This window comes from Oryctolagus cuniculus, chromosome 14, assembly GCF_964237555.1.
Source record: "Oryctolagus cuniculus chromosome 14, mOryCun1.1, whole genome shotgun sequence".
In the NCBI taxonomy this organism is placed as follows: Eukaryota; Metazoa; Chordata; class Mammalia; order Lagomorpha; family Leporidae; genus Oryctolagus; species Oryctolagus cuniculus.
In genome coordinates, this window is record NC_091445.1 from 10,976,276 (window position 1) to 10,997,214 (window position 20,939).

The 20,939-nt window shown below is 46.0% G+C and overlaps 1 long non-coding RNA gene across 1 annotated transcript; it reads right to left on the bottom strand.

Moving 5' to 3' along the window:
- Positions 1-1,500: 1,500 nt before the first annotated feature.
- LOC138843119 (uncharacterized) lies at positions 1,501-17,591 on the bottom strand. Its single transcript, XR_011382117.1, has 2 exons — positions 17,020-17,591; positions 1,501-1,694 (listed from the first exon to the last, which is right to left on the bottom strand). It is a non-coding gene; the product is annotated as an uncharacterized lncRNA (long non-coding RNA).
- Between the last annotated feature and the right edge of the window lie 3,348 nt (positions 17,592-20,939).

Genomic DNA, 20,939 nt, shown 5'->3' on the forward strand with positions numbered 1-20,939 from the left:
TATAAAGGAAAATCTTCAAGTTCTACTTACAAGAAAGTAAACAGAATCCAAACAACTTATACATCACTCCCAAGATACAAAAGGTAGTACAACCAGGATTCAAATCAGTCAAAAACCAGAAGCCTTTGTAGCTCAGTCTTTCAAATACACATTTTCAAACAGCTATGAAACTGCTAAAAAGGTTATTTTATTTTTCTTGTTAACAAAATCATCCTTACATGACTCAAAGCATACATATAAACTTTGTATGAACAGCAAAGGAAAGACATTATTCTCTGAGTTTCACATGTGGTGAAAGCTGCATATGGTCACATACAAATCCATTCTGTGAGTCATAAACTCAGCATTCAAATATGGGAGAGGCATGTGGGAAAAGAAAGCTACTGAAAGCCTCGGCACTCTTAGCACATTAACAATCTAGTTGAAGCAATGATACATATAAACACTAGAAACTAACAATACCAGGGAGTATACAATAAACCATTAGAGTCTAATAGTTACTTTTTAAAAAACAATTACCTTCCCAACATATCACTCTGGTTTTTAGATTTTTCTCCGTAAATGAGTCACTGAAGACAAAAATGTTTAAGAGAAACTTCTCAAAGCGAGCATATTCAAATTCTACTCACAATGACAGTCTAAGCCACAGAGTTAAGCGTTCCTGGAGTGTTTCCTTTCAGCCATGCTGCATTTATCTACCCAATCAGACCTATTTACTCCCACGACATCAGCAGTAAGTCACTGACTCAACAAATCAGGGGTATGCACCTGCCCTGTACTGGGCATCACCCTAGGCTCTGCAGACAGAACCAGCAGAGCATTGCTCGTCTCTGGGGGGCTCACAGTGTACAAGGAGAACACAGTGCGCTCAGTTATCACACTGCTCCCTGGAAAGACTTCACAGTTCCTGGAAAGAAGTACCTTTCCACTAAATACATATCCCAACATGCTTTAAAAATAGCATGCTATCTGATTCAGGTAAATTGGAAATTTCTGATTAGAAATAAAATGAACGAGATGCTCAACTAAATTCTTCCCTTTGCAAAAAACAAATCCTTTGGCATATTTCCCACCAGACTAAGATAGAAAGTCATACATGAAAACAAAACACAAAAACCTTGATATTAATTCAGTATTTTGAATTAATCCTTAATGGATATAGTGGTACTTTCCGATAAGAATGAATTCACTTAACTTTTTAAAAAAAGATTTATTTATTTGAAAGGCAGAGTTACACAGAGAAGGAGAGACAGGGAGAGAAATGAGAGATACTGAGACTTAACTTTTAAAAACAAGAACAAGCTTTCAAATGTGTAAAATGTGAGACAAGGAAATCTGAAACAGAGAAATGAACAAATAGGTAAACTACAACACAAATTTTAGAGGTGTTGGATAATATAACTCTGTGAATGTATGAATTATGCTAATATTGAAAGATGTAGTTGATCACCTTTAAGCTATTGACAAATACTCTAGATATTTCACACAAAATACGATCTCTACTATTAAACAAAAACTCTTTTAATAATCTAGTGTACAGTCCATCATTAACTCACATGTTTTGTAACTGGTTTTTGTTGCATTTGTAGGTTTCTTTGGGAGACAGAAAACCCATGAGGCCTCTACCCCTTTCTGTGTCTTCTCTCCTTTGTCATTACATGAACGGGCTTGAACTTCTTTGATAATGGTTGAATCTGTCCAAAATAAGATGAAAGGAACCTGGTAACAATTATTCACACTTAGTTGTAAAGAGGACCACAGCAGGGAAAAAAATGCTTAGCATAGAAGAATGACAGCCTCTCAAATAGACTTTTTTAAATAAGCTATTTAAAAAAATACTACACTGGATTCTTCTTCAAGGAGATGAGAAAAGAATAAATTTTACATTGTCCCCTGTGGAGAAACTATTGTTGGATATGTAACATATATGTAAATGTATGTATGTATGTAAAAAAGCTCAAGAGGTCAGTTATTAGTTTTGAATACACACAAAATTGCCATTTTCTTGGTTCAAAATGTCTAAATATCTGCAATTCCACGTGGTTCAGCCCAATATTTTCTTCTTACTTATCCTACTATATTTGGCTAATTTTAAGTAAATCGATATTTTAATTGGTCACTTAAGAATCAGCATCTGGGCCGGCGCCGCGGCTCACTAGGCTAATCCTCCACCTAGCGGCGCCGGCACACCGGGTTCTAGTCCCGGTCGGGGCGCCGGATTCTGTCCTGGTTGCCCCTCTTCCAGGCCAGCCCTCTGCTGTGGCCAGGGAGTGCAGTGGAGGATGGCCCAGGTGTTTGGGCCCTGCACCCCATGGGAGACCAGGAAAAGCACCTGGCTCCTGGCTCCTGCCATCGGATCAGCGCGGTGCACCGGCCGCAGCGCGCCGACCGCGGCAGCCATTGGAGGGTGAACCAACGGCAAAAGGAAGACCTTTCTCTCTGTCTCTCTCTCTCACTGTCCACTCTGCCTGTCAAAAAAATAAATAAAATAAAATAAAAAATAAAAAATAAAAAGAATCAGCATCTACATAAATATAAAAAACGTGATTTACTGACTTTCTGCCAGAAGCCATTATTATCTGTGAGAACTCTCAGAATTTCAGTATCGTGCTCACTGATGTATTGAGCCTACCAATACACAGCAGGCGCTTACACTTGGGCTGCCATCTTAGACCACACTGGCTCAACATGTGGAAAGGAGGTCTAGAAGGAGCTGGAGTCCAGGAAACTGGATAAACTGCAGCTTTATGCTCTTTCCCAAAATCACAGGACCCTCAGGAAGCAGTTTTTAATATGTTTCCTGAATGGAAAGGATTGGGGGCATTTCCACTCCTCTTGATAGCATCATAGCAGTTAATGCCTCGCCATAGAGAAAAAAGGCTTAAAGTAACAAAAAAAGTATTCTTCCACTTGTTGCCCACGACAAGAAACTTTGGTTTCTCCCCAAAACTAACTTATCTTCAATAAGCTTTTAAATCATTTCTTTACCTCCAACAGAAAGCCTCAATCACAGTCCAATCCACCTCAAGTGCCCAATGATTCCTCCTCAGGAGGACACTGCTCTCCAAGCCCAGGAGCAGGGGTCTTCCTAGGTCAGCAGAGGGGGTGTCTCACCTCTGCCTGAGAGGGACATCAGAGGGAGGGGCACTGTCACCTCCCATAGCCATTAACCCTCTGCTGCTGGGCTACCCATGGGGCTGGTTGTGACTCTTAAGATGCAGCTGATACTCCTTCCAGAACCTGTTCACCAGCACAATGCAAGCCAGACTCTCCTGGGTATTTTAGCGTAATTTCATGGTCTACAACTTGGAGTTCATTACAGTCCAAGTTTCTCTCTTTGGTCATAGCTGAGAGGAGCAAGACCTGCCCAGGGAAGCCTTGAGAGTGTATTCCCCATGGTCACTCCTTCCCTGCCTTATTTCGCCTTTCTCGGACATCTTTTTTATAGAAAGCTTTTATTAATTAATATAAATTTCCCAAGTACAACTTCTGGATTATAGAGGTTCTTCCCCCCCATACCTGCCCTCCCACCCCCAAACCATCCCATCTCCTACTCCCTCTCCCATTCCATTCTTCATTAAGATTCATTTTAATTAGCTTTATATACAGAAGATCAATTCTATACTAAGTAGAGATTTCAACAGTTTGTACCCACACAGACACACAAAGTATAAAGTACTGTCTGAAGACTAGTTTTACCATTAATTCTCATAGTACAACACATTAAGGACAGAGGTCCTATATGGGGAGCAAGTGCACTATGACTCCTGCTGTTGATTAACAACTGACACTCTTATTTATGACGTGAGTAATCACCTGAGGCTCTTGTCATGAGCTGCCAAGGCTATGGAAGCCTCTTGAGTTCACAAACTCTGACCTTATTTAGACAAGGCCATAATCAAAGTGGAAGTTCTCTCCTCCCTTCAGTGAAAGGTACCTCCTCCTTTGATGGCCTCTACCCAGAGCCCACTGTCTCTGCATAAGCTTCCTCTGATTCCAAGTTCCTTGCAAAGGGTAGGTACTGACAGGGTTAGTCAGGACACTTTCCAACAGTGGTGTGGCCACTCCTTCCCCTCTCTAGCATTGTAAAGTTCACACCCCACCACAGAGAGGGGACATCCTGTTTCAACGGCTCCATGGCTTGGTCTTCTGTGCAAGGGGCAGTGTAATCCTCACAAAGAATGTGTGTATCAGCTATTACCGTGACTTTGACCCCCCATCCTTGTGAAATAATGCCTGTAATCTTAAGATGTAAAGAGCTCCTGGCTTTCTTAGCCTGGTTTTTATTATAGAGTTGCCTGTTAATTGCAAGTGCTCCTGACTGAGCTGTTCAAGGGGAGTCCTGCCAGGTTCAGAGAGGGACCCTCTGACACCACTGTTTCTCCCACAATAGCACATGTTACATTCACCTGATGCCGGTCCAGTGGACCTCTGAACAGAAAGCCTAAGTAAGTTCTGTTTGGGAAAAACCCTCAGCAAATTACCAGGGACTGGACTGAATGACCCAGGCATATCACCCACATCTGCATCTTCCATTATCATGATAACTATTATTCCACTCTTGTTCACAGTCACTCCAAGTGTCTGAAGAAAAACCTGTTGACCCATCCAGAGGATGAGTAGTCCAGATCATTTCTGTAATAGTGTAGATAGCAAATACAGTCACCGTTGCCATGGCAGCTTAGCCTTGCCATTGGAGCTTAAACATGTCCATAAACAGCACATAAATGAGTAGATGTGGCCGTATTCCAACACAACCTTGTTTTTTAAAGTTGGCAGTGGACTAGATTTGGCTTGCAGGCAGAAATTTGCAGATTCTAGATCTAGAAGTTCACAAAACCTAGATTCTAGATTTTTTAGAGAGGGGCCAGCATTGTGGTACAATGAGCTGGGTTGCTCCTGCAATACAGGCATCCCATATCCGAGCACAAGTCTGAGTCCCAGCTGCTCTGCTTCCAATCTAGTTTCCTGATGATGTGCCCGGGAAGGAAGTAGAGGATGCCCAAGTGCTTGGGCCCTATCACCCATGTGGGAGACCTGTGTGAAGAGCCAAGCTCCCTGCTTCTGCCTGGACCAGCTCCAGCCATGTGGGGAGTGAAAAAGCATATGGAGGGTCTCTATCTCTCCCTTTCTTTCTCTCTCTCTCTTTCTCTCTCACTGTGCCTTTCCAATAAAATAAATCTTCTAAAAACTAAATCAAAAAATAGATTTTCAGAGAGATTTCAGGTTTGCATGATCCAAAAGCTATTATCAAGAATATACAAAGGTACTTACTAGGATATTTGCAAAATATGAATTTTTAAAAATGTGAATTTTAAAACTTCCAGAAAATTCTGAAAATACATAGATAATGTACCTTATTTTTCAGATTTTAGTAAAGAATCAGATCCACTGAGCTCCAATCAAAAATTATCACAATCCCAAAAGTTTATCACAAAACTGAGAAACCAAATGCAACATGCGTAAAATGCTGTTATATCCTAAACAGTCTTAGATCTCCTGATACCTATGCCGTTAGATGGGATCCCAACTGTTTCTTCAGTTCCGTACTTCAATCTACAGGGACCTGGTTTGTTATGAAACTTCTGATCTCAAAGAGCATTGTAGTCCTCTCCCTAAGGACACAAATGCACCATTGTGAGCACACCACCATACAGCTATTGTGGGTTTCCAAAATTCAACTGAGGCCTACATAGGTATAAAAATTCTACAGAAATATTTCTTGACACTTGACAGCAAGAATTACTTCCAGTTTTAAAAATCTACACTGACTGGGGCCAGTGCTATGGTGTAGTGGGTAAAGCTGCCGCTTGCAGTGCTGGCATCCCATATGGGCACCGATTCAAGACCAGGCTGTTCCACTTCTGATCCAGCTCTCTGCTATGCTGGGAAAGCAGTGGAAGATGGCCCAAGTCCTTGGGCCCCTGCACCTGCGTGGGAGACCCGCAAGAAGCTCCTGGCTCCTGGCTTCGGATTGATGAAGCTCCAGCCGTTGCGGCCATCTGGGGAGTGAACCAGTGGATGGAAGACCTCTCTCTCTCTCTCTCTCTCTCTCTCTGCTTCTCCTCTCTCTGTGTAACTATTACTTTCAAGTAAAATAAATACACCTTTATAAAAAAAAAACTACACTGAGATGCCAGAAATAAAAATACTTAGATCAACAGAAACTCAAATAAAACATAAAAATATTAACATGGGGCTTTAATTATGTATATGTTATTTTTATTTTTCTGTATCTTTTTTCTGTATTATTTTTCCAACTTGCATGCACCAGTTTTATCTGAAAAAAATTAACTTGCAAAAAAAAAAAAACAGATGCAGACCATTTAATGTTAAGTCTTAAAGACTCATTGAATGAATGACTTAATATCCTATTTGTATTCATCGCTGTAGCCTTAGTTTTAACAAGATGCACACAGTAGGCCTTTAATAAATGCATATCGCAAAGGTCCCTTGAGAATGCTGTTCCATGGGTACATCAATGTAGGCGTGCAAAAACTAAGAACTTCTGACAAAATGCTCCTCATCTTTATTGTAATGTGCATTATTAGCATGCAGAGCTACTTGGCTTCATTACACCCTCCAAAGTTACGTTTCACAGCTGTGTTTTTGTGACTGTGAAATTCAGTCCTCCGATTACATCTTAGCTGTTTACATTTCAGCTGTGAAACAGGATTTTGTTTTTAGCTAGCTAGCAAGAGAACTTCTGTTACATCACTCTCAAAAACTGTCAAATCAGAAATAGCAGCTTTAAAAATATCAAAATGCACTTTGCTTTTTCTCATGTGATATTAGCTACTATGTAACAGTTAGGTTGGACATTTACATTACTTTATCAGTTTTCTCATAGCAGTTTCTGTTATGTTCTGAATAAAGGACACATCCAAAGTAGGGGAAATAACATAGTCATTGCTGCTTCTTCAATGACCAAGTGCATACATCTTTCCCTGTCCTGAGGCAAAAGCCAAAACATGTGAGCCTAAACATGCTTTGCTAAACTGCTGACATGTAACCTACTGTGGGCAGCAATGTCCATGCACACTTAGAGAGTCTAAGGTATCAATACTCAAAGGGAGATCCCTCCTGCACATTTAATCTCTTAGTTAAGATGCCCACATCCCTCCTGGGGTGCCCAGGTTTGATTTCTAGCTCCAGCAACTGACTCCAGCTTCCTGCTAACCTCCCTGCAGACCTTGGGAGGCAACAGATGATGGCTCAAGTACTTGGGTCCTGGCTGTTCATGAGGAAGACCTGGATTGAGATTATGGTACTTGCCACAGCCCAGGATATTATGGGCATTTGGGAATGAACCAGTTGATAAAAGACCTTTCTTTCCCTCTCCCTCTTCCTCTCCCTCTCCCTCCCTCCCTCCTCACCCAGACTCACAAATAAAAGGAAAAAAAAAAGACAGGTCCCTGGCCTGTCACCTGGGAGCCATAGAAATGCTGATTCTCAGGACCCATGCCAATACAACAAACTCTGGGTATTCACGTTCAAATTTTTAAAACATTAGTCTCTGCTAGATATTTTCAGCGAGAATTTTGCACATGATATGCAAGCTGTGCCTTCCTAGATGGTAATGAGACCGGCTGGCCACAAATATACCAGAATACCTGTATTCAGATTTGTGACATTCCTAGTGCAGTCACATTCGGAGCTCTACACTCATTACCCTGATGCTCCATCACTGACACCGTATTTGGAAATTCCCTTTGGATTCAGAAACACTCACAAAATTGGTGCCGTTTCTTTATAGTTTCACCTCCTTTTGGAACAAAAACAACTTTTCATGCTGACTGTATTCACAAGACTAAGCCAAATAACATTGGGCTGCTTCCAAAATCAAATCCATTTTCAAGCACAAATATTGGCTCTCTCTGGGAGTAATAAAAAGATTACATTGGAGGCTCTGGAAACCCGAAAAAGAATTCAAAAAATGTTTGAACAATGGTAGCGTAATTGTAATATAGCAAGTGACTCTTTTTAAAAAGAGAAACTCTTACTTACATGTATGGTCAAGCATGATGTTTTTATTTTTTAAAAAGAGTGTTCCACTAAAGACAACTAATTAACAGAATGATCTGCTGGAGATATGCATGATGCTTTGTTGCTGTCACTTCAGCAAGAAGCAGCTACGAAATTCCTTCAGAGGAGGAATCTTCATGAAGAAAGGGAACTGCTTCCCTCACCAGATCAGGGAAGTGAACGGGCATTGCACATTTGTGATCTAGCCCCTTCAATAACCAGCAAGCTGTATTGTCAGAGCAAGGACGAGAAGGGATCCTTTCACTGGAGCAAGGGCAAGCCAAGATTGTTGATCCTGTGGGAGAATCCCCAGGGGGTCAAATGTGGGAGAGCAAATGGAGACTATCACCCAGAGTGGCATATCCACAGTGTGTGTCCTTCCACAGGGTGTGACCTCAAGGAATGGGACACTGAGTTCCAAGTCAAGGGGAATCTGCCTGACCAAGAGTTCTGCCTAGTTCACCATGGCAACAGACTGCACCAGACCGCACCAGAGCTCTTCAAGGTAAAAGAGTGGCCAGTGTACTTGCTTTGGGGACTCTGCAAAGCTGCAGGATTCTGGGTTTGTCCTGAAGAAGGGAAGTAGTTACTTCCAGGTCACTGAGAGTGTGACCTTGAAGTTTATGCTTATCAAAGAGAGAAGTTTCAAGCCAGTTCTGATTCGATTCAGACATACAAAAGTGACAAGGTCTACTCCCAGATGTTGCAGAGCAGGTCATAGCTATGATACTACTTTCTAGTCATATCTACTGAAACGAAGACTCTCACAGGCAACATTGGAAAAGATAACCAATGTTATGGATAGCTACTTTAGAAGTCAATAATGTGGGAGAATAGAGGGAAGTAGTCTGATACTGACCTGTGGCATGGAATACAATGAGACAGTGAGGGAGACATAATTCTGGGAATAAGGAATGTGTGATGTCCATTCAATGTTTTAACTGTGTTTGCAAAGCTCTTTCTTCATAAGAGACCCTGCATAAGTCTAAAAAATGTAAAAGCAAATACCTATAGTTACTTTTCTGGAGTTAATATTATTGAAGATAAAGAACTAAATAAACATGAAGTCTAAAGTGTGGCATCAACAGAGGAAGCAAAGCAAATTAGTTAAGTTTATGGTTTGGGGGGTCAGATGGGTCTTTTGAAAATTTCCTACGCAAGTGATCTTGAGCAAGCTACTTAACGCCTCTGACTTTTCTTCATAATAATCAGAGTTGTAGCACTTAACCATTCTGTAACATACCTTTTATCAAATTGAGGTACATATGAATGGGGTGATTTATTAATTTATCTGTGGGATCCTAAGTGGCTCTGAAAAGAAGAACATTCTGTCCTGCAACTGTCATTCTCTAGGGTAGAGGAGAGAAACAGCATTCTAGCTGGAGTGAACAAGGATGATGTCACCAAGTGTTAAAGGACATGGTTCTCCTGAGGCTTAACTACAATCACAATAAAAGGTCTGGGGAAGGAAGCTGAAACCAGGAGGAAAGTATAAAAGCGCTACAGTGTAGCAGGCCACATATCCTGTAAGCAATGAGAAACCATCCAATATTTTTTTAAGATTTATTTTACTTATTTGAAAGAGTTAGAGAGAGAGGTAGAGACAGAGAGAGAGAGGTCTTCCACCTGCTGGTTCACTCCCCAGATGGCTGCAACGGCTGGAGCTGCACCAATTCAAAGCCAGGAGCCAGCACCTTATTCTGGATCTCCCACATGGGTGCAAGGGCCCAAGGACTTGGGCCTCTTCCACTGCTTTCCCAGGCCATAGCAGAGAGCTAGATCGGGAGAGGAGCAGCCAGGACTAAAACTGGCACCTATATGAAATGCCAGCACTTCAGGCCAGGGCTTTAACCCACTGTGCCACAGCACCGGCCCCCGTCCAATGTTTTAAAACAAGGAGGAGCAAGATCAGACAGGTATTCAAGAAAAATAACTGTGGTACCACGCAGAGTCTTAAAGAGGCAAAGTCAGTAGGGTAGGGCATACAGAACAGGAAATGTCAGGAAATTCAGGCTTGGGGGTGAGGAGGCCAAGAAATATGGTTTCACTTCCTTCCTCTGTTACACTTAGACCACAAACATGCATTTGTTTGTCAGTCATATAACTTCTGGACCTCAGACTCCCTATTGATAAAATAGAAACTATAGTAGTATGTTGTAAGGACAAAATGGGTTGAGTCATAGTGTCGGGCACTGGGGCTATATAGATATTGCTGTTTTTGTGTTTTCTTGCTCTATCATATCAATCCTTTCGCTCTATTGGTTCAAACAGTTCTTTTTCCATTGTCAACTACTTTTGCATCACAAAAATTCCAATTATAGTTTTCACACCTAAGAGATTTAAGGAGTTCTACAACTTTGATTCAATTCAATACATTTTAACAGCTTCCCTCTTATGCCAAGAGAATTTGCAGACGTGGGAGGGGATGTAGAAAGCAGCAAATCATCCTCTCCTCCTACATGAAGGGAACTCACATTCCATAGGGAGAAGATGAGACATGCGCCATAGACCAAACAGAAGCAAAGGCAACAAGAGAAGCAAACCAAATGCACAGCTGAAAAGCCCTTGGCTGGACTCACAAGACCCACGTTCCCATTTAGGATCACATACTCAATGGTCAAATTCCAAGGCCAAAAGGCTGAACTTTGCCTAGGCAGATAAGTTGTGATGGTTAGGAATTAAACTAGGAGGGTTCATCTGAGTCCACTCTCTACTCAATATGTAGATTCAGACAGGACACTTTCCTTCTCTGTTTCTCTATGGCTGAATCTTAAAATGAAGGTAGTGGGGCCGGCGCTGTGGCGTAGAAGTAAAGCTGCCACCTGCAGAGCTGGCATCCCCTGTGGGCACTGGCTCAAGTCCTGGCTTCTGATCTGGCTCTCTGCTATGGCCTGGGAAAGCAGTGGAGAAAGGCCTAAGTCCTTGGGCCCCTGCACCTATGTGGGGGACCCATAAGAAGCTCCTGGCTCCTGGCTTCAGATCAGCTCAGCTCCAGCCATTGCAGCCAACTGGAGAGTGAACCAGCAGATTGAAGACCTCTCTTTCTCTCTCTCTCTCTCTCTCTCTCTGCCTCTCCTTCTCTCTCTGTGTAACTCTTTCAAATAAATTAATCTTTTAAAAAAAATGAAGATAGCAATGATAGTATCTACCTCCTATGCTGTGTAGATCAAATGGACTGAAACAATCAAAGTGCTTAAAATACTGATGGGCACAAGGTTCAGTAAACACTTCATAAACTGCTAGCTATTGAAAGTATTTCTGAACCTCAATATCCCTCACTACAAAGTGTGGGCAAAAACAGTCATCTCCAATCTATCATTTAAGTTTCTGTGAGATAGTTTACATCAAAGGAGGTAACTTTTTTGTAAAAATGCCCCCACAACTGTTGAATATGACATACAATTTAAAAATGAACACTAATACCAGTCAATAGCGGATAATTCCTTCTCAGTGTCTTTTGCCTGTCTTGTAGATGGAAACTCCCTTTAGAGTCCTCCAAAATATATCAAAACTGACATGATCCCGTTAGCTCCATCTTTTGAGAATCCTAAGGAGAATCTGGGACAATGAGGGAAACAAGTTTTGTTGGTTGTTTTTTTTTTTAATAATCCTTTGAATGGGCTGTCTGAACAGATGAACCTGTAGGCATTGATGACCACATTTTTGAGATGATTTTAGAGTAAATATAGGAAATTCAATCTTTTTAAAATGTTATCCACTTGGGATGTCTGTTGACATTTTGCAAAGCAAACCATAAATGTACTTAAACCGATGAGTAAAACATTAAAATTAAAATTCAGCCTATTTTTTTCTCCAAGTACCTTTTTCAAATGGCACAGAGAACTTTACACAAGCTCCAGGCACCTCTACATTTAATTCCTAGGGGCAATGGTATTCATCGGTGCATTAAGCAGCCTGGTCAGGTTCTGCTGAGTCAAGCCCGTTCTGGGACTTGCCTTGCTTGTGAATGCAGCACACAGGCCTTGAGATGTCATTATTCCAACAGTATGATAAGGCACTCACTTATGCTGCTTTACAGGAGAAGGAACCAAAGTTTAAAAAGCCAGAGCCACCGATTTATATTATGCTACAGTAACACTCTTGAACAGAATCTCATTTTAAAAGACAGTGCCTGCAAGAGAAAAAGCTTGACTGGCTTAATCCATGATCATGGAATCAGCAGTCATTTTAAGGGTGTTTCTTTTATTTTTCCTTCTTTTTACCATCAGCCATTTCATTTTCATTAGAAAGCACAATCTTGGTATGAGGGCAGAGCAGTTTATCAGCAGCACAAAGCACAGAGGCGATCTTCTCTCAGCGGGAGAACTACCCTTCAGTCACCAGCCAGAGGAAGCTCAGAGCCAGCACCTGCTACCTTGGGTGTGTCCACTGAACACAACTGCAGCAGTAAGGAGGAAAGTTAGACTGCATGCACCCACAGTATTTGATTTGACTAAAGATGTAATTAGCTTCCTTAGGAGAAACGGCCACTTTCTCAAAACCTTCCAAGTGCACCGAGATACATGCAACTTGGGTTTGTTGTAATTTACTTAGCCAGGAAAATGCTAGGTGCCTGGATCAATGCAATTTGGTGTGATTAATGAACAAAATCTGTAACAGTAACACCTAAGGTTCATAATTTGGTTCTTGCTGTGAGAATCTCAGATTCATAAATAACATGTTTATCCCTTAACCCTTTTATATGTGATAAGATTGTGTTACAAATAAGGTATAGACTTTTTCTAACATGGCACAGCGTCTTAACAAAGTTAAAATGTGGCATTTACCCTCCTTGATTTATAACCCTTACTTAAGAATTTATCCAAAGCAAATTCTTAGTGTTATTTTACTAATGATTCCTTTAGTTGAATGGTCAGATAAAGCTTTGTTTTCCAGACATTAGGACCAGAGGGTGATGCTGATTATTAAAACTAAAACTAGAGGTGACACCCAACATCTGGCTTGTAGCAAATGGCTACAGTTGCAAAATGGAAAACCAGCCTGTTCTAGCAACCAAACCAGTGTTGTCACCACTCTCCATGGCTGAGGCTGCCCCATCTTGAACCTTTTATCTGGGACAGCTGCCTTTGACAAAGAGTTGTCAAATACCTATGAGAGTCTACAGATGTTTGATTTAAACAAAGGTCCTAAGTAGGAGGTCATTCACAAAGTAGTTATATGACTTTGAAATTCTGAGGCATACATTTAAAAATGCTTTTTAAAACATATCTATTTGAGGGGCTGGTGCTGTGCTGCAGTGGGTTAAAGCCCCAGCCTGCAGTACCAGCATCTCATATGAGCACTGGTTCTAGTCCTGGCTGCTCCTCTTCCGATCTAGCTCTCTGCTATGGCCTAGAAAAGCATTGGAAGATGGCCCAAATCCTTGGGCTCCTGCACCTGCGTGGGAGACCTGGAAGAATCTCCTGGCTCCTGGCTTTGGATCAGCTCAGCTCTGACCGTTGCGGTCATATGGGGAGTGAACCAGCGGAATGGAAGACCTCTTTCTTTCTGGCTCTACCTCTCTATGTAACTCTTTCAAATAAATAATTCTTTTTTTTTAACAGGCAGAGTGGACAGAGAGAGAGAGAGACAGAGAGAAAGATCTTCCTTTTTCGTTGGTTCACCCCCCAATGGCCACTGCTGCCAGCACGCCGCGCTGATCTGAAGCCAGCAGCCAGGTGCTTCTCCTGGTCTCCCATGTGGGTGCAGGGCCCAAGCACTTGGGCCATCCTCCACTGCACTCCCGGGCCAAAGCTGAGAGCTGGACTGGAAGAGGAGCAACTGGGACAGAATCCAGTGCCCTGACCGGGACTAGAACCCGGTGTGCCGGCGCCGCAGGCGGAGGATTAGCCTATTGAGCCACAGCGCCGGCCAAATAAATAATTCTTTAAAAAAAATATTTATTTGAAAGGCAGAGTGACAGAGATGCAGAGATTCAGAGGGGCTTCTCCACTGGCCGGTTCATTCCCCACATGGTCACAACGGCCAGGGCTGGGCCAGACAGAAGCCAGGAGCCTGCAACTCCACCTGGGTCTCCAATGTGGGGGGCAGGGCCCGAGTACTTGGGCCATCTTCCCACGCCTGCCCATGATGCTTATTACCAGGGAGTTGGATCGGAAGCAGAGCAGCCAGGACTCGATCTGTTTTCTGATGTGGGATAACAGCATTTCAGCAGCTGCTGAATCTGCTGCACCACAATGCCAGCCCTAAAAAATACTGATACAAAGGGTGTTCAAGAAGTTCATGGAAAGTGCCTATTATAAAGAAACTACATGGATTTCAATTTTTTAAAAAAACTTCATTTCATCTGAAAAGCAGAGAGATGGAAACAGAGATATCTTCCATCATTGATTTACTTGCCAAATGTCTGCAACAGCCAGGGCTGTACCAGCCTGAAATTAGGAGCTCAGAATTCAGTGAGGGTCTCCACGTGGGTGGCAGGGTCACAAGTACTTGAGCCATCGTCTACTGTCCCCCAGGATGCACATTAGCAGGAAGCTGGAATTGGAAGCCCAGGCATGCTGTGCATCTCAACTGACTTCTTAATCACTGTGCCAAACACCAAAAATTTTTGGCATCAAAACAGAAATCTTTTTAAAAATGTATTTATTGGGGCTGGCACTGTAGCATAGTGGTGCAGCTGCCACCTGAAGTACTGGCATCCCATATGGGTGCCAGTTTGAGTCCTGGCTGCTCTACTTCCAATCCAGCTCTCTGCTATGGCCTGGGAAAGCAAGGCCAAGTCCTTGGGCCCCTGCACCTACATGGGAGACCCGGAAGAAGCTCCAGGTTCAGATCAACCCAGCTCCAGCCGTTATGGCCAACTGGGGAGTGAACCAGCGGATGGAAGACCTCTCTCTCTCCTCTCTCTGTGTAACTCTCACTTTCAAATAAATAAATAAATATTTAAAAGTGTATTTATTTACTTATTTATTTGCTTAAAGGGCAGAGAGAGACAGACAGAGCTCCCATTCACTGCTCACTCCCAAAATACCCTCAAAACTGAAGCGGAGCCAGGTCACAGCCGGGAACTCAATGCAGGTCTCATTAGCAGGAAGTTAGAATCAGCAGTAAAGCCAGGACAGGAATCCAGTCACTTCAACATGGGATGCAGGCATTCCTATCGGTGATGCCTTAACTGATGGCCAACGCCCATCCCTAAACTTACCTTTAAATCCATCGTCCACAGACTTGTAGTCCTCCTATACTCATAGGCTTCTTACTCTGGACTTGTACCCAAGTTCCCAAAATGTACAGCACAGCTGCCAGTTTCTCTGGCTCCCTGTGAGAAACAAATAAGAGGAACCCAAAGCCTTGAGGGTGAATAGTTAGAACCAGGATCTGGAATTACCATCACACTCCTTACAAGTGTTTGGAACCACTTCACTGGTAATATAGCCTGGATCCGATGCATGAGAAGTCTGCCTGCCAGAAAGCTCAGCTGGGACCTCCAAGAACCTTACAGTAAGGATTTAGGAGGTATTTAAAAATCAAGTCACAAGTAGCTCCATACAAGGAAATAAATGGATGCTCAGAGAGTTGGAAGTCCAGCTCCCCAGCTACACACATGTAAATCCACACATCCTGATCATCAACCAGCCTCTTGAACGGCCCTCTTCAACTTCCAAAAAGCTGTGAACATGTGTGTTTCTCTACACAGCTGGCTAGGTGGGTTTTATCTAGCTTGACATTACACAGTATTTAACATCAGGCTGTGCAGTTAGCCTCTAGGTGGAGTAACTGAACAGTTATCATGCACAATATAATATGTATTCATGGAAAGTCCTCACTGCAGATGACAACACTCTGAACAACTATTAATCCATTCCCTGGAATCAAGAAACCATGCACCAGAAATAAGTCAGATGGCCTTCAACTGGATAGACGGTCTGTGGTTCATTCACACAAGGAAATACTACTCAGCAGTCAAAAGGAACACACTACTGACGCACACACAACACAGAAGATTCAACTCATTGAGCAGAGTGAAAGCAGTCAGCCCCCAAAGATGTACACACTGTATGTCCATTTATGCGACATTCTGAAAAAAACAAAAACAAAACTATAGGGATGGAGAACAGATCAGTAGCCTCAGGGGGTTAGGGCACTGGGAGGGGCAGCATAGAACAATGTTTCACAAGTTTGCTGTTTGTGGTGGTTACACCACTCCATACCTGTGAAGCTCAAAATACTGTATTTCCCCTAAAAAGATGATTTTATTATACATCAATTAAAATCTAAATTTCAAAGTATAAAAGGCTTGCACAGTTGTAGTTCGCTCATGTATTCAGGAACAGAATTGTCTTTTAATTATTCCTATTACACCTTGTTTACCAGTTTCTCAGACTCCGCTTCAGTGTCAGCTTTGTTACAAGTTTCCCCACTTCCCTGCTCTCCCATCCGTCTACTCTGTCTCCTTGCTGTTGTTTTTTAAGAAACAAGCACAGGGCACTGTGGCACGGCAGTTCAACCCCCGACCTGGGACACCTCCGTTCCTTCTTAGTGTGGTGGTTCTAGTCCCGGCTACTCTACTTAACGATCCAGCTTCCTGCTAAGAATCCCGGGAGGCAGCAGCTGACGGCTCAAGTGCTTGGGGCCCGCTGCCCACCTGCAAGCCAGGTGGGGTTCTGAGCTCCTGGCTTTGGCCCGGCCCAGCCCTACCTGTTGTGGTCATTTGGGGAGTTAACCAGTGGACGGAAACAATCTTGTCTTTCTTCCTCTCTCTCTCACCTTCTCTGCCTTATTTAAAATGAATTTTAAAATAAGTATTTTTAAAAAGTAGTAAGCATTATTCACACAACTAAAACCCATATGGCTAAAGATTCCCTCTCCTCCAGGGCTAACCTCCACCTTTTGGTTGACCCACCTCCTTTCCCCAACCAAAATTTTTATCCCTATTGCCTGGCTATGTACCTACACCTTTTACATTCAAGTGTGTGCAGTTTTCAACCGTGACGTCACCACACGTTATCACGGGAGTTCTCCAGCAATTACCCGGACAGCTCTGTGCGCGCCTGACCAGTGGCACAGACACCGCTTCCCCACTCTAGGATCCGCACCGAGCAGCCACGTGTCTTCTTCCTGCCACGGACGAAGCCTCCAGGCCAGGAACTACCCAGAATCCTGAACTTCCGGGTCACCTGAGGGAGCTACCCAGAATCCCGTGCCCTCCCCGACTTCCGGGTCACATGAGGGAACTACCCAGAATCCCGTGCCCCGCCCCCGAACTTCCGGGTCGCCTGAGAAGCATCGCGCGCGCATCGTGCTTCGCCCATGGGGATGGCGCTGCTGTGTGGCCGCCCCGCAACGAGCGCCGGCAGCGCGTTGTCTGCTGACTCCCGTGGTCGCCCGCGCTCCTCCAGGTCTGAGGGGGCCCTGACTTCAGTTCCCACGAGGAAGGGCCCCCGCAACTCCGGCGTCGACGTCGACAGCTTGGACACGGGCCACGCGGCAGTGCGCCTGCTTTCTCGGGAGCGGACCTCCCCGGCGACCTTCTGCCCCTCGCTGTGCCCGGGTCAGCGCGGGGCGCGGTCAGCAGCGTGGGGCAGCTCCTGGAGGAACCGGCTCTTTCGTGCCTGGACACCCTCCCCCGCTTACCTGTCCCCCGGAGCGCCGGCGTGCACCTGCCTGCCACCTGCGGCAGGTGCTGCGGCCCCCGCCCCACCCCTCCCCTGCGCTGAGCGGATCTGAGGCTCTTTGTGGTCCAGGGAGCCGCCGTCGCTTTGACGCGCGCACACACACACGCACACCCTGCAGCTCTGGGCATACAAAGCCATGTGTCATCAGCTTGCGTCTGAACGCGCCCCGTACATCGTGCGTTTCGGAGACATTAATCTGGCGTTTGGGGAACGTGCCGGGGGGAGGCTGAAAGCCATTTCGGCATCGGCCTGCGTGCAGACCCTGCAGCAGCGTTTTCGACGCCTGGCGTCCCTGCTCAGCAAGCCTCAGCCTTGACCTTCGAGAGGGCGTCAAGGGTAGAGGCCTGCCGCCCGGGCGCCGGGACCCGCACGTCGAGGGCGGCGGGCGCGGGGAGGGGCCGTCTGCATATGCATGAGACCCCTGGCTCTGCCCTCTTCCCCGGCAGCTGCTCGGGCCGCCGGCGCGCGGGGGCGGGGCGGCGGGAGCCGCCGCGCAGGCGGGCGCCGGCCGGGAGGACTGAAGGGGCCATTTGCATGGCGCCTGCTGATTGGCTTTCGGCCGGGGGCTGGGCCTGAGAGGCGGCCCCTGAATGGCTTGACGGAGGAGATTACGGGCGTCACTCGGCTCCAGAAGGCGCGGGGGGGCGGGCCTGCTCGGCGCACGGGGGAGGTCGGCCGCCAGGGGGCGCGAGGCCCCATCTTTGTTCCTCGGAGAGGCTCCCGCTCGGCCCGCCTCCCCGCGCCCCGCCCCACCCCCACCCGCAGACCCGCGCCAAGTGCAGAGAAAGCCTGTGATGCAGTCGGCTGGCTCTGCCCCGTCTATTAAGAAAGATGAACACCCCTTTCTCCTCCATCTCCTTCATGGGAGACCACTTTTCATTTCAGATTATCACATCAATAAACATTCTTCGAGGAATGAGAAAGGCACTTGGCCAAAGAGATCCTGCAAGAAATGTGTGCACCGCGGAGAAAGACAATACGCACGCATGTCAGTACGCTCGTCGCCCTGAAACACGCGGCACGCGGGACCCCGGGAGGTCACACACACGGCTCCCGAGTCACAATGCCCCGCACGCACATGCACACGCATGCACGCACAGATGCACGGCCGCGCACACGCGTATGCACGCGTGCACATGCATACACACGTATGCGCGCCCATGCATACGCACACGCGCACAGACCTCAGGAAAGGCATCCGGATGCAGTCACGTGCGGTGCAAAGACTGCCGAGAAAATACTGGAGAACCACAGCGGCCCATCCCCCGCCCTCCAAACACCCTAGAGCGGAAAGATGCTGTTTGCATAATACTCCCACGGCCGAGCGCGGAAAAAAAATGGCTCCAGTTAGGCGCGCACCAGAGAATGCGTATGCACACACACACACACACACACACACACACACACGGATGCGCACATGTGCACACGCATGCACAGGCAAGCACACGTGCACACGCGTGCGCAAGCGCACGCACGCTCCTGCCGACGAGACCCAACCGTGGTCCGCGTCCTCCCGCCGCGGGCAGGGGCGCGACGCCGCGCACGGCTCCCGGGTCACCGGCCCGGAGAACGGCCGCTGGAGGACTGGGGGAACCCGCCCCGCGCGGCCGGGGAAGCCCCGTCGGAGAAGCCAAGCTCTCGGAGCGCGCACAGCCTGGCCACGAGAGAGGCGCGTCCCGGCCGGAGCTCGCTCGCTGGGCTGCTCGTGGGAAAACACACCTGAGGAAGCACACCTGGCCCTTGGGCCGCCTGCCCTACTCTCTCTCCCGGGCTTTTTCCGACAGGATCCAAGGAAAATCCCTTTCCCTCCAAAGGAGGGTGGCCCCGTTCTTATTTTGCGAGTCCTTGGGCTTTCTCGTTGGATTCCCAGGGAAGGAGCAGCCAGGGAGGGGTTCCCTCGGCAGCCTCGCAGCCAGACAGCACCACAAAAGGGCATTATTACACAACCCAAATAACAAGGGCTGTCTGTTTGCAAATCTGTTCAAATATTTAACCTCTTAACTTGCTAAATATCCCCCCTCTCCCCTCTCTCCTCTCTCTCTCTCTCTCTCTCTCTCTGGCGCGCGCGCGCCTCCCTTTTTTCCTTTTCCTTTCTCTGCCTAAAGTACTGGCGGGAAGGCCCCTCTATGGAGTCTCACGTGTGGCCAGGGGCTCTGCGTTTTACCTGGCTCTCGTGCAATGCCAATTTCGTTTCCGGGCAATTGCTGTTTGGCAGCCAGAGAATCGGGTAAGAATCGCCCAGGTCACACACACACACACACACACCTTTTATTTATATTTATATTTATATTTATATTTATATTTATATATGTGTGTTTTATATATGTGTGTGTTAAAAATAAATACATATACATATATAAAAATATATACATATATTTGTATTTATATATATTTGTATATATGTATTTATTTTTACAGTGGGAGTGTATATGCTACCCCCTGATATGTTAAACTGCCGCGTCCAAGCCTCCCTTACGTCGGAGGAATTCCTCGGATCCTGCAAGGGTTACCAGGAACCCGAGTTTCCTGTGCTCTGCACCTGCTGTATGTCCCCGGGCCTTCGAAGCCGGAGCGCGCAGGCGGGGACCTCGCCAGCAAGGCGCCCGCCCCGCGAGGGGCTCTGGCAGGGACCAGTTTGGAAGGCCCTGGTTGCACATCGCTTTCTTTGGGGTTGGTAAAATGACCCCGGGGGACCTTGGGTGCGACAGAAGCGTTGAGATTTCGCAACGTCGAGGGATTTTGGATGCAGAGACAGGCGGAAGGGAAAGCTGTGCCCGGCCTGGGCTTCCCGCTTCCCCCAGAACTCGGCCTCGACGCTTCCTCTTGACATTCCGGGATTGTTCTTTTCCATATATATATGGAATACACACACACACACACACACACACACACATATATATTCTTTTCCATATATATATAATCTCCATACATACATACATATATATATATATATATGCGTATATATTCTTTAGGGAAAAGTCCGGTGCCATTTAAGTTGGGACGGGCCTGTTTTCCGGGTACGGAAACAGTGACTCTGCAGTGTGGAGCAGCAACGAGATGTGTAGCTCCAGGTCAGCCAGGTCCCAAGTGCCCAAGGTTTCAGCCTCCACCAGCCCCAGAGGTCCGTGAGCCTGGGGGAGCGGGCGAGGGGCGAGCACCTTGGAACTGCCGCCACAAAGCACCCGATTAAGTCCAGCCCACACTTGGGACGCGCGCCCGCAGCACGCTCACGTCGGGGTTACACCTCCCGGTGGTCCCAGAGCCACCCCATCCCCA